A 12,436-nucleotide genomic window follows, 5' to 3' on the forward strand; every position below is an offset into this window, starting at 1 on the left:
CAATTTGCACTACAAGTGCATTGGAAATGCACTTGAAAGTGCAGTTGCTGTAGATCTGAGGGGAAGATCTGAAATGAGGGGAAGCTCTGCTGATTTTATAATCCAATCATCTGCAAGCTAAAATGCTGTTTTTTATTTTCCTTGCATGCCCCCCTTAGATCTAAAGTGACTGCACTTCCAAGTGCACTTTCAGTGCATTTGTAGTGCAAAGTGGATTTGCCTTTCGTAAATAACCCCCAATGACTACTTAATATAAACAGAAGATGCAATGGTTTCTGATTGGCTTACCATTACTTTCAAATGTAGACACTTTTCCTTTACCCCTTCCCTGAATCTCCATGGGCTAAATGGGCTCTAAAAGCAACGTTCACATTATTTTTAGTCTAATATACAACAGTGTAATATTTGTTTACATGTGACTATATGGATTAGTGTGGATGAGTCATCACTTATGCCTTAATATGTAGAGAAAAATGAAGAGAAATTAATGGGACTTTTTAGGTGCAACATGATAAAAACAAAGTTTTCATTAAAAGAGCAATTTTTATTGAAAAATGTTTTAAAATATGTTATCCATATAAAAACATATGCACATATGACCCATAGTCCTTAGTTACATAGCAGTATTATACCGAGGAATCCCAACATGTTTCACCCATTAGGGCTTCTTCAGGGGTTGAATTATCCACTAGGTAATGTGTGGTAATGCACCAAAGACTTAAATATAAGAACTAAGCTATTTAAAGATGTTTTCACAAAGATGTTAAAGCTGGAGTCACGAGGGCCATTGTACATTGCAGACTGGATAGTTCTCTGTGCATTGACACTATACCTCTCAGGGGGGATTCTATGCCCCCATGTGGTTATTTCTAAACATAACATCTTTGTGAAAACATCTTTGAATAACTCAAATCTTATGATTAAGTCTTTGGTGCATTACCACAGGAATGCATTGAGCCCTAGTGGATAATCCATCCCCTGAAGAAGCCCTAACGGGTGAAATATGTTGGGATTCACCAGTATAATACCACTATGTAACTAAGGACTATGGGTCATAAGTGCATATGTTTTTATATGGATAACTGTTGGATAGCGACATGGTTTAATATCTTCTGGTATTTCACTTCCTGGTTGACACAGCCAGGTAAGAATGAAACACATCAAAGCTTTGTGATCAGAACAATGGCTTGGCTCAAGCCCACCTGCTGTGACATGTGTGATTACAGGCTTCAAAGAGAATAAGAGCTAGCTGAGAAGGCACAGGGCTAATGGAGCTGCCCCTAGTGGACAATACAGCATGCTTCCTGGAGAATGGGCAGACATTTGGAGGAATACCTCTCAGCAATATCTATTGGATGAAAGGCAATTGGGGATGGCTACGAGTGGGCGTGTATGTTTGAATGAAAGAGCACACACACACAGGCAATTCTTTCTCTCTGCCCCTTTCTCTCTCTGCTAATGCAGGTCTGTGCAAGCCTTATGGCTCGGCCATCTTGAGGCCTTGCTCTGGGTGCTGGTTTGGGCCTAGATTCCATGCAGCGCAGAGTTCCCTCTTGCAACACCTGGAGACCAGCTGATAGGATGTGCTAAGTATCAGTCTTGTATTGTGTTCTGATTGTAAGCTTTGTAACATTGCAATTTCCTCTATGTTAGTTTTTTCCTAATTCTGCTGGTTTGTACATTCCTATTTTATTGGGGAATAAATGTAACTTGTTTACTAAGCAGAGGTGTTTGTTATATCATTGTGCTTATCAGACTCTTACAGATTAGTAACTATAGGGATTAGACAAATTAATACATGCATGCAATAGTTATATAGGATATATTAGATTGTATAATATAGCATTGATTACTTCAATAACATATTTTAACACCTTGTTTAATAAAAATTGCTCTTTTGATGAAAACTTTATTATCATGTTGCACCCAAAAAGGCCCCATCAATTGCTCCTCAGTTTTTCTCCATTAGTTTACATGTGTGCTCTGTATTAAGTTGTTTTAGAAAATCAGCTCATTTGAGTGTTAAAAATATGTTTTTTCTTTCCTTGCAGTTAAGGAACAGGAAAATTCAGCAGAGAGGTGAAGTAGCCCCAGAAGTGATCTATTGCGGATTGAAACCTCACTGATGCAGCTCTGCAGAAAATACCATCTGTGGCCAATGTGTGACTGTTGTATTGTGTTCACTACATGTATTGTGTGATCGTGGTCAGAACCCACAGGAACGAAAAAAGCAATTCACTTTAGTGATACACACTATACATATTGTCAGTTGAAACAGTCCCACCTGAAAGCCAAACTGCCATCTTTAAAGCACTTGGATGGTAATGTGTTCTGGAAAAACACTGTTTAATGATGTCAAATTTAAAAAAAAATGTCTTTACTTCCTTCTTCCAAAGATAACAGTCCCCTCCTCTGTCCTCTCCAAATTGTTATTGTTATAACCAAGGGATATGGACTTCCATGGCCAAAAGCATGTTTTGTGGCTCCAGTTGCCTGTTTTATGAGCTTCCTGCAAGCCTTATGTGGATCTTCAGGCAAACTGCTACATACACTCTGTAATCCTATTCAGACAGCTTTCTGGTTCATGCAGTTCTGCCAGGCAGGTGACAACTTTATTTTGTTGTTTCTTTTTGCAACTTTCCATGTCACTACTCTGTCTCCAGCCCAATCATTTCACAATAAACCATCATCATGAGTTACCTCTGTCCAGTGAGAAGACAGGTGACGCAGGAAGCTGCAAAGCAGATTTCAAGAAATAGGGGTGCCACCTGGTGGGCAATAAAGTGTTTAAATCATTATACTGGCTGGAATTACAAATCAGGTAAACATACACATTTTTCTCTTTTCCTTGTGTTTTGCTTTACCCAGCCATACAACAGCAGAAGAACTAAGAAGTCCCTGTTCACCATACAGTGGTGACCAAAAAAATTAAATGTGTTTCTCCCCAGTATATACAGAATATACTGTAATAGTAGTTTTGTCTAGGGTGGATACAAAGGTTTGCCCACCTTAATTCAGTCATGAAGACACCTGGTAATGACGAATGATCCACTGAAGCCTATCTTCTTGCCAGTTTCTGACTGGTTGTGTCAATGGCCCTCCACATTCTGAAGCTAGAGAGAAGAGGAAGAGAACAAGGTCTGTCATAAGACCACAAGTTAGGGAAAGTACTCCCCTGTATTAGATTTTCCTCCTAGACAAAATATGCAATGTATAGGGGTTTTGGGGGCACATGTCTTTTCTTTGACTAGCTCAGAGTTATGCTTTAAAGGTTATTACTGAGAAGTTTTGATAAAGCAAGCATTTCAAAGAATTATCATGGACAGTATGCAAAATGTGTATAAGATCCAACAGATTTAAAGGATGCATCAAATAGTCTACAGTCTAAAGTAAACCTGTTACAAACCAAGGCAATTCATACTGCACATGTGTTGGAAAGATTCTTTAACAAAGATAGCCTTTGGTGAAAACTCCATATGTAGTTCATCAGTATATCCAAAATTTTAAAAATTTTGTCTACATACAGTATTACAGCTTCTCCATGAAATGTAATCCTGGACCCACCTTCTGAAGCTCCCTATGGGTCAATGAGGCAGCCTATCGTGTATGAACGGGGGAAGAAGGCAGCAGGAAAGGGAGGAGCCAAGTTATACTCTTACAGGGAAAATGTAGTTCTAAGTATAACTTCAGCTGCTTATATATCTGGATTACTTTAATATGGGGTTTTTACTTCTGTTTTTTAATTTTTTTGCATATGCTCAATTTAAATTGCTAAGGTTTGTAACAGGTGTATACATATATAATATTTTCTTAAACTCTTCCATCTGTTGTGTTGGGATTATATAATATATTCAGATAAAATGCAATAATTGCTTATCAGAATTGTGCTTTAAATTTTGCCATCTGCTAGACATTTTTCATCATTTATATAATCTGCTAAAAAAAAAAAAAAAAAAACCTGCTAGGGAACAAGGAGTAGAACCTACAACTAATGCACATGCTTGCCAAACATTAATAGTGTGACTATCCCCAAAGCAGTTGGCCGATCCCTTTCACAGTTACAAAGCAAAGTTCCTAAAGTGCTCTGGGCCAGGTTGGAAAGTCTAATCAATATATAGGCAAATTTAACCCCTTACTGCTAGAGACTTTTGTATACTGTAAACTCTGCAGGCCCTCTAAAGCAGTAAAGGGGTTAAACGGACATAAAATTAAAATGTGGCATGTTTCTCTGACATTGCATGGGATGTCTATAACAGAGAAATGCTTTTCTATATTACAATTTTGTTGGGTAGTCTGAGGTTGGAATACAGAAGTATCCCACACAAAAAGTTTACTCTGCCCAAACAAAAAGGGAACGATTATACTTTAATCAGAAGACGGAACCTTAATGACTTTTTAAAAATAATATGCATTGTATCCAGTTCTTCGGTTAAAAAACAATCATATTTTATTTGTGTTTTGCATGTTAAAATTGTTGTAAACTGTGTGTGAATATGCAGAATTCATTTTCTGATTGCGTTATGTGTGTGGATTTTATTCCTTTCTTTATGTATATCATGTATAAAGTAGGTGTGTACTGATCATGCAACACATAAAAAGTTCAGGCATGATGGACTTTGTGCGGATTGTTTAATAAAGGAGTAGAGTGTTCACTTAGTAGCCTGGTGAATCTGTTGATGTTGCTTTCACTTCATCCAGTCATACACAAGTATAAATCCTTTTTTTTTTTATAATGACTTAAACATGATGGAGAATTCAAAGAGAACACAGCTTCACCTTATTCACAAGAGACCGTTCTATTCTCCTTTAGTCAGTAAACCCCAAAGGTACTTTATCCTAAACGTATCTCTCAATTTTGGTTTAGATGCCTGGTGCATAGTCACCATCTATATTACATCTATCACAGATTCAGATGTGGAAATATCTGCTCCTGGGTTCTTAATTCTGCACACTTACAGGGGATTCCTATTCTGCCCTTTATATTTTTTATTAATTTAACATTATAGAGAAGGTAGAGTGGGAACCTTATGTTAGGAATGAAAAGCTATTGTGGGATGGAAGATTGAGCTGGAGTCCTCTTAAAGTGGTTGTAAAGGTTTTTTCTTTTAAATAACAAACATATTATGCTTACCTGCTCTGTACAATAATATTTCACAGAGATGACCTGAACCTCCTCTTCTGGGGTCCTCTGCTGGCGCTCTTGGCTCTTCTTCTTCATGTGCCCCCATAGCAAGCTGCTTGCTATGGGCGCACACCTGCGGGCTTGATCCTGATCCAGGATGTGTGTTTATTGACACACATAGCGTGCCTCAGCCACCCCCCCTGCTATCTGCTCACAGAGTTTGATTGACAGCGGCGGGAGCCAATGGCCAATGGCTCCCGCTGCCGCCTCTGTGAGCAGAGAGGAGATAATGTAGGTGGGCACAGTGCTGGATCAAGATAGTATACAGTGGGGTGAGGGGGCGATACAAATACAAGGAATGCATTAAGGTAAAAAATGTATAACCTTTAGAACCACTTTAAGAAATCAGTATGTGATTCAACCCACTCAACTGTAGCCATAACAACTGATGTATTGTTTTGAAGCATTAAAGTGTTTGTAAACCCATTCAGATAAGCCTATGCCAGACCTTCGTTTAGAGCCTGGCATAGCACACTGTGTTAGTCTTTTATAAAAACAAGGCTTCTAAACACCTGTTTAGAGCTGTCTTCAGGTTGGTCACATGACTCGCGGCCGCTGTACAGCTCCGATATATGGATACTGCAGGAGAGACAGAGATCTCCCTCTGACGTCAGCTGGGGAGATCACATGGCTGCTCAGTCCCTCCTGCAGTAGCCCTGAAAACCGGCCGAGAGTCATGAGAGCAGCCTGAAGATCAAGCTAAACAGGCATTTACAAGCCTTGTTTTTATAAAAGGATAATACAGTGTGCAAAACCAGGCTATAATGGAGAGGCTGGCAGTGAGCATTGTAACTATTTTATTTTACAAATAGTGGCGGTGGGGGCGGCGACAGAGATACAGACACAACTGACAGGCTGGGAGGAGGGAATGAGGGGGAGAGATGAGAGCTGAGAGCAGGGCTGCGGATGACGCAGGGACATACTCTGACCATGGTGGTCAGGGCTCAGCAGCCCTGAATTTCGTGGTCAGTGCAGAGAGGGGATACAGGAAGTGGCAGGTTCAGGCAGGTTTTTTTTACAGTTTAGAGGGGGGCAGAATATACAGCACTAGCACTGTGCTGTTTAAGCTGCCTTAAGGGACCGGAATCTGTATTTTTTTTTGCGTTAACAAATACTTTAAACAAATGAATTCATTCATTAATTTTCCCTGCGCTGTTAATACTAATTCATATAGAAAAGTATGTGACAATATTGATCTATGTAGTGGATTTTTGTAGAGCTTGTCCTCAATGTCAATATCGGTCATAGGGATAGGAGATTTATTCTTGTGTAAAAGGAGTTCTGTATGCAAGGACTTCTGCATATTGCATCTCCTCCCTGTTTTTTGGCAGAAAGTTTGGAACCTGAAGTGTAAAGCTGGCCATAGATGGATTGAAATTTGGATGGTTCAGCAGGGACTGGCTGAATTCCAATTCATGTGTGGCTGTTCCCGCTGGACAACATTCAAATAGGTTTGTTGGATAATATTTCTCGATCAGCAGCTGCAGCACCTGATCAGTGTATTCTGACAGCGGAGAATCTTCGTTGTTAGAATACAATGTCCCATGGGGGAGGATTTCTCTATGCACTTCAAATGTGTGGATAGGGGAATCTAGATGTATGACCAGCTTTCATCCAGCCAACTTTTCTGTCTGTTTTGGCTAGATTGGGTATAGTGTTAAACTGGTATCAGCTTTTTATTGCTGTCCAAGGCCTTCTTTTGTGTTTTATTGCTATCCAATGCCTTCTTTTACTCAATAACTAAAATTATTGTTTTAGCTGCCTGTCCATTTTAGAGATTTTCTCTCACTTCCTGTTTGATGATGTAGGAATCTTCTTAGTGAGTCCCAGACAACCTTAAAAAAAAATTTACACTATCCAAAACTAAGAAAAAGTTTAGGCTGCTAATATATATGAAGCAATACCCTTATTTAAGCTTTTAAAGAAATAGGTTACTTTTTAATCAGGTACATTGGGAAAGGATGCATTTTTAACAAGAGCCAGATATTGGGTGTAAAAAAAAACTTTTCATCAAAGTAGACAGGATTTAATTGTTAGATCTTATTTCATCATTCATCGGCTATGTGTTGTGTAAGTTTTTTTTTTTTCTTTCTTTTATCTTAGTTTGTGCTTCTTCACACCCAGCTCCCTCAAACACCAACCCCTGTTGTATCATCCATCTTTATAAGACAGTGCAAAGTAACTTGTAGAAAACAATTTAGAAAGGAAGGATTGTTTGTTTAATTGCCTTCCTATAGGGGAGGATTTCTATCAAGACAGGAAGTGATATGAAATCTTTTCAACGGAGGCAAAAATAAACATAAATTTTTAGCAAAGAGTGGAAGGCTTATGCCGCGTACACACGACCGGACTTTCCGTCAGAATAGACTCCAATGGTCTTTCTGACGGAGTTCCAATGGAGTTCCGCTGAAACGGACTCGCCTACACACGATCACACCAAAGTCCGATCGTTTAGTACGCGATGAAGTACGACGGGACTAGAAAAAGGAAGTTCAATAGCCAGTAGCCAATAGCTGCCCCTGCGTCATTTTTGGTCCGTTGGACTAGCAAACAGACGAGTGGTTTTCCCGATAGGAACTGATTCCGTTGGAAAGATTTGAAAAATTTTCTATTTCTACTTCAAAGACCTCCAAATTCCAAAAATGTGATCTATCTATCTAATCTATCTATCTAATCTATCTATCTTCTAGTATCTTCTGTGTTTGATCGTATTAGTAGTCAAAATAACACCAGAACTCCCAATAGTGGTCACTAAACACCACTCCACAGTGCCACGGGAATAAACACGGCATGTAATATCCATTCCCTTTAGGCCTGGGTGTCAATATGCCACATTTTTTTCTCATGGCTGATTTAATGTATCTCCTATTGTTCTGAGAGTAAGGGATCTTTCGTTGTTCACTGGAGAAAATAATATAACACCTTCCTTTCTTTCATATCGCTTACATTACTTTATGCTTGCAAAAAAAAACATTATCCCAATGTAATGACAAAAGCTCATACACAAACATTTTCGTATAGAGGGAAGTGGAAGTGTATGATAGATTATAGAAGGCAGCAGATCAGTACACACTGAACAGTGTCCAAATGCTTAAAGAAAAACTCCACTTTAGATGGGGAAAGTAGTGAGCCAATCAAATGAGATTTTCTGGGCTCTACTGTACACATACTGTATAGTATATATAAAATCTCTGGCTATGCTATGGGAAGGGAAGGGACATTTTCATTTTTGAAGAGTTATTGTTGCACTTAAATGAAATGGTCATTTTTAATGGTATTTCAATCCTATTTAACATTGCATTTTTTAATGAAAGTGGAGTTTTCCTTTAAATGTGTGAGTGTTTGTATGGAGATGTATCTATATGTGTGTGTATATATATATATATATATATATATATATTTGTATTTAGTTTACCCAAAGACTTCTAACCCTACCCATATTCCAGTTCCCCTTAAGTTCCCCTCACTTGGCTAGCTGGGAATTCCCCGGCTATGTATGGGAGAATCTTATATGTTTTTATAATTAACAGAGCTATCAGTATTATTAGTGATCATATAAAATCATATATGTATTTATGATAAATAATGTGTACTTAATTTTTCATTCCTAACCGAAGAATGTAATGCCAAGGTGTAAATGAAAAAGCTATTTATAACGATGTGTCCTTTTCATTATCGTGTGCATATTGTGAAGGTATCAGATATATTTATATTTATTTTAGCATATGACAAGCGTTGCACTTTCATACTGACTACAATTACTTGGAACAACTTGTTGTCCCATAGGGGGCCCAGTGTCATCCCCCCCACTTTACAACCAGGTTTTTACGTTAACTCTGCAATTAAAAATACTTGAACTAGATTGAGACATTATTTGAGTTTTGAGATATGTTAGGTATATCATGGGCAGATTCAATTGTACAGTTAATTAATTTATATGTGTGTGCCAATTTTCACTCTTGTACAATTTTAGGGCATTTTTTTCCTGATGATTAATGGTGCAAGACTGTATCAAATTTTCGGCAGCCGTCCCATTTAAAAAAAAAAATATTTTCTGATATGCTGAATGATGTTATGTAATATAGATGCTAAATCTTGGGGCTTATAATAAACACTGTGAACTAGGAATCTTCATTGTAACTTTTTTTAATTTATTATATCATTTTGGGGATTTTTTTTTTTGGTTTAAGTAATTTGTTATGACTCCTGTGAATTTTACTTATGGTACATTAGTATTTTATGAGAAATCCGAATGCAGAGATTCCAAAAACATATTTTTGTTTTATTTAAAATAAGCAGTGTTTATTAATGGAAGATTAAATGCTCAAAGCCTGTAAAAAGAAAAAAATATATATGTTTTTTTTTCTTTCGTGTGAGGTGATGTTTGGATGTTTTTCTGCTGCACCGTGAGTAAGTTTTCCCTGTCCCCAGGATCTCCTCATCCTTGTTTGATAGTGCTTCTCGTTCTGACTTTTAAAGTGGCATGTTCTGGATCGTAATATAGACCTGTGAATATGGAAATTGATATGAAAACCTTAAGAGATTAACAATGGGCACGAAAAAAAAAATGACTGTGTAATTCAATGTTTAGTGCGTATAGTTATAGATATGGATAGAGATCATTTCATCCATTTGCGTGTAAAAGATTATCTTGTGTCAGCCTGTTTATACAATATTTATTCAATAAATGTTGATTTCTTATGGAGTTTTTTTTTGTCTGATATTTTGGTGTTCTTGAGTTACAATGGTGGTGGAGGGCTGGACTCCAAGTGTGGTTGAAATTTTAAAAATTTTAATAATCAGATGGTTACTAATGTGTGGTAGCTTTCTAATGGCCAGTAAGACTCCAACATTGTCCCTGGGAAGGTCAGTTTAGGTGGAGTGAAAGGATGAGAGTATCAAGTCTAGGGGATAGTCCTGATACAAATTTTATTTGTTACATAAAGGACTCAGTAGTCGACAAGAGTTATACACAAGAAGATAGAAAAGGGAACCCCCGGGACTTTAAAGGCAGTTGTTAGACCAGAAAAGGAGGTAGAGGAGTATATAAAATCAAATTATTTTATTGTAATATTTAAAAATGTTGATAGTATTCATCACAAACAAGTGAAGAGAAAACAAGTAATCATACATATAAAATATACAGAGTTTATACTCTGAGGCATACGGTTGGTCTCATGGTAGGAGGCCAGACCACAGGCAGTTACACAGAAGATCCTGTTAGATTCCTTCTTCAGGGAGAGATCAAAGCAGACTGTATTTTTCTGATGGTATAATAGTAACATGTCAATATATATCATCATATACAAATGTCTAAGAAAATATACATGGTTTCAAAACAAGTGGGAAGTCCAACATGGCAGTTGGTATAAAAAACAGGTAATGCATATTCAAAAAATGTGACTATATCACATCCTATACACGAGATGGTTTGTTAGTCCCTCCAGTGTGCCCCATCGCATTTGAGACCCTCAAAATAGGTGGTGCATCATATGTGCCAGTCAGACAAGGTCCCCAGCACAGAGAGACTGAGAGTCAGTATGTTGAGAGGGAGGATGCCGCCACCAAAAAAGAACGTTCACGTGGATCACAACAAAACACAGGGACGGCCCTAGTGGTGTGGATAGATAGAAAAACAAAAACAAACATAAACACAAAAACAAATAGTCTGTACGGATGCGTTTGTTAAAAGAGATATACTTATCAAAGGAACTTGAACAGTAAAGACAAGCACAATATCAAAAGAATAGAGAAAAGAAAAGAGTAAAGAAAGAAAGGAAAAGTCTGCTCTAAAATAGTATAAAAGCAGAGAGAACTTACAATTACCAAGCATCCACCTGGTACAGCTGGGTCCTGTTGAACTGTGGGATTACCAAATCGTCCAAAACCCTCTGTGGGAAAGTCCTCCATTTATATGCTGGGGGTGGTGTGAGTACACACCCCCTGCATTAACTGCACCTGGTGTGTAGGTTTATGCCGACAAAGGGGGAGAGGGGATGGGCCAATGGGGTCTCCTACCCAAACTGAGGCTTAGGACTAACGTCAGTGGGAACCAGTCTCCATAGCGATCCCCTGGCTCGCATAGCACTGCACTGCGCGATGACATCAGACGTTGCAGGGCCATTGACACACAAGATGACACCGCGTCATGGTCTAATGGAGGGAGATGGGACTGTGCATGTGGGGGCCGATGCTGAAAAATTGAGGTCGACCCTAGCAGGTCACAGCAGCGGCGCCAATAATAAATGGCCCCATGGTGCCGGAGAGAGCGCCTCTTTACTTTGTGATGAATACTATCAACATTTTTAAATATTACAATAAAATAATTTGATTTTATATACTCTTCTACCTCCTTTTCTGGTCTGACAACTGCCTTAAAAGTCCTGGGGGTTCCTCTTTCTATCTTCCATATATATTTTGGGATGTGGCAGTCAGTCTCCAGTGCACATACAACCTTCTAGCTTGCCTTTATTTATAGAGTTATACACAAGCCCCCCTTCATCAGGGCTGAACTGTCAAACAACAGGCTATATATTCTGAAGTACTTCTTTTAGTTATGCAAATAGATAAATGAATACATTTCATAAAAATGATGAAATAAAGTATTTCAAGAGCAAATGGTTATAATTGGCAGAATTCTTAAAAGTACATTGGGTATAAAATTGTAAGCTAATAAGTGCATACATTACCATATAATTATAGGCTATATATATATATATATATATATATATATATATATATATATATATATATATATATATATATATATGTAAAAATGGTATATAAAGGTTAATATATCTGAGTCGAATAGGTATTTAAAATGTATTATTAATCCAAAAGGTAAAGTGGGACTCACGGGCCTTGAAAGATGAAAACTCAGTGATAAAGTTCTATTTCGACGAAGCATAAGCCCATCTTCCTCAGGACAACAAAGGACAAGAACAAGGAATTTGCTCACTGGGCACAGACGCCATTAGACAACACTTTAAAGCTGAGTTCATGCTGGAGAACGCAGCAGCTTACAGCAGGAGTCTGGTGCGTCTCCATTCACTGTTTCAGGTCCACTGTCAGCCTGAAATTTGGGCTGAATTCGAACCTGAATAGGACCAAAAGATGCATAGGACTCCTGTGCAATTTGCACCAGAGCCACTGCGGAGATGTGTGAACCGGCTCCATAGAGAGTCGGTCACAATCTCCTGCGAAGCAAATTGAATGCGGGTTGCAATAGTGTAAACCCAGCCTCTATGTCCTCAA

At 38.2% G+C, this 12,436-nt stretch overlaps 1 protein-coding gene across 10 annotated transcripts in view; it reads left to right on the forward strand.

Annotated features, from left to right (window-relative positions):
* ERC2 (ELKS/RAB6-interacting/CAST family member 2) overlaps nucleotides 1-9,883 on the forward strand; it is a 1,404,232-nt gene extending 1,394,349 nt beyond the window's left edge. For all 10 annotated transcript variants that reach the window (XM_073592266.1, XM_073592270.1, XM_073592273.1 and 7 more), the window contains one exon: nucleotides 2,052-9,883. The gene's annotated coding sequence lies outside the window, so the exon portion shown is untranslated. The remainder of the gene's footprint in view (nucleotides 1-2,051) is intronic.
* Nucleotides 9,884-12,436: the final 2,553 nt, after the last annotated feature.

Source organism: Aquarana catesbeiana, linkage group LG07, assembly GCF_042186555.1.
Source record: "Aquarana catesbeiana isolate 2022-GZ linkage group LG07, ASM4218655v1, whole genome shotgun sequence".
NCBI classification, from domain to species: domain Eukaryota; kingdom Metazoa; phylum Chordata; class Amphibia; order Anura; family Ranidae; genus Aquarana; species Aquarana catesbeiana.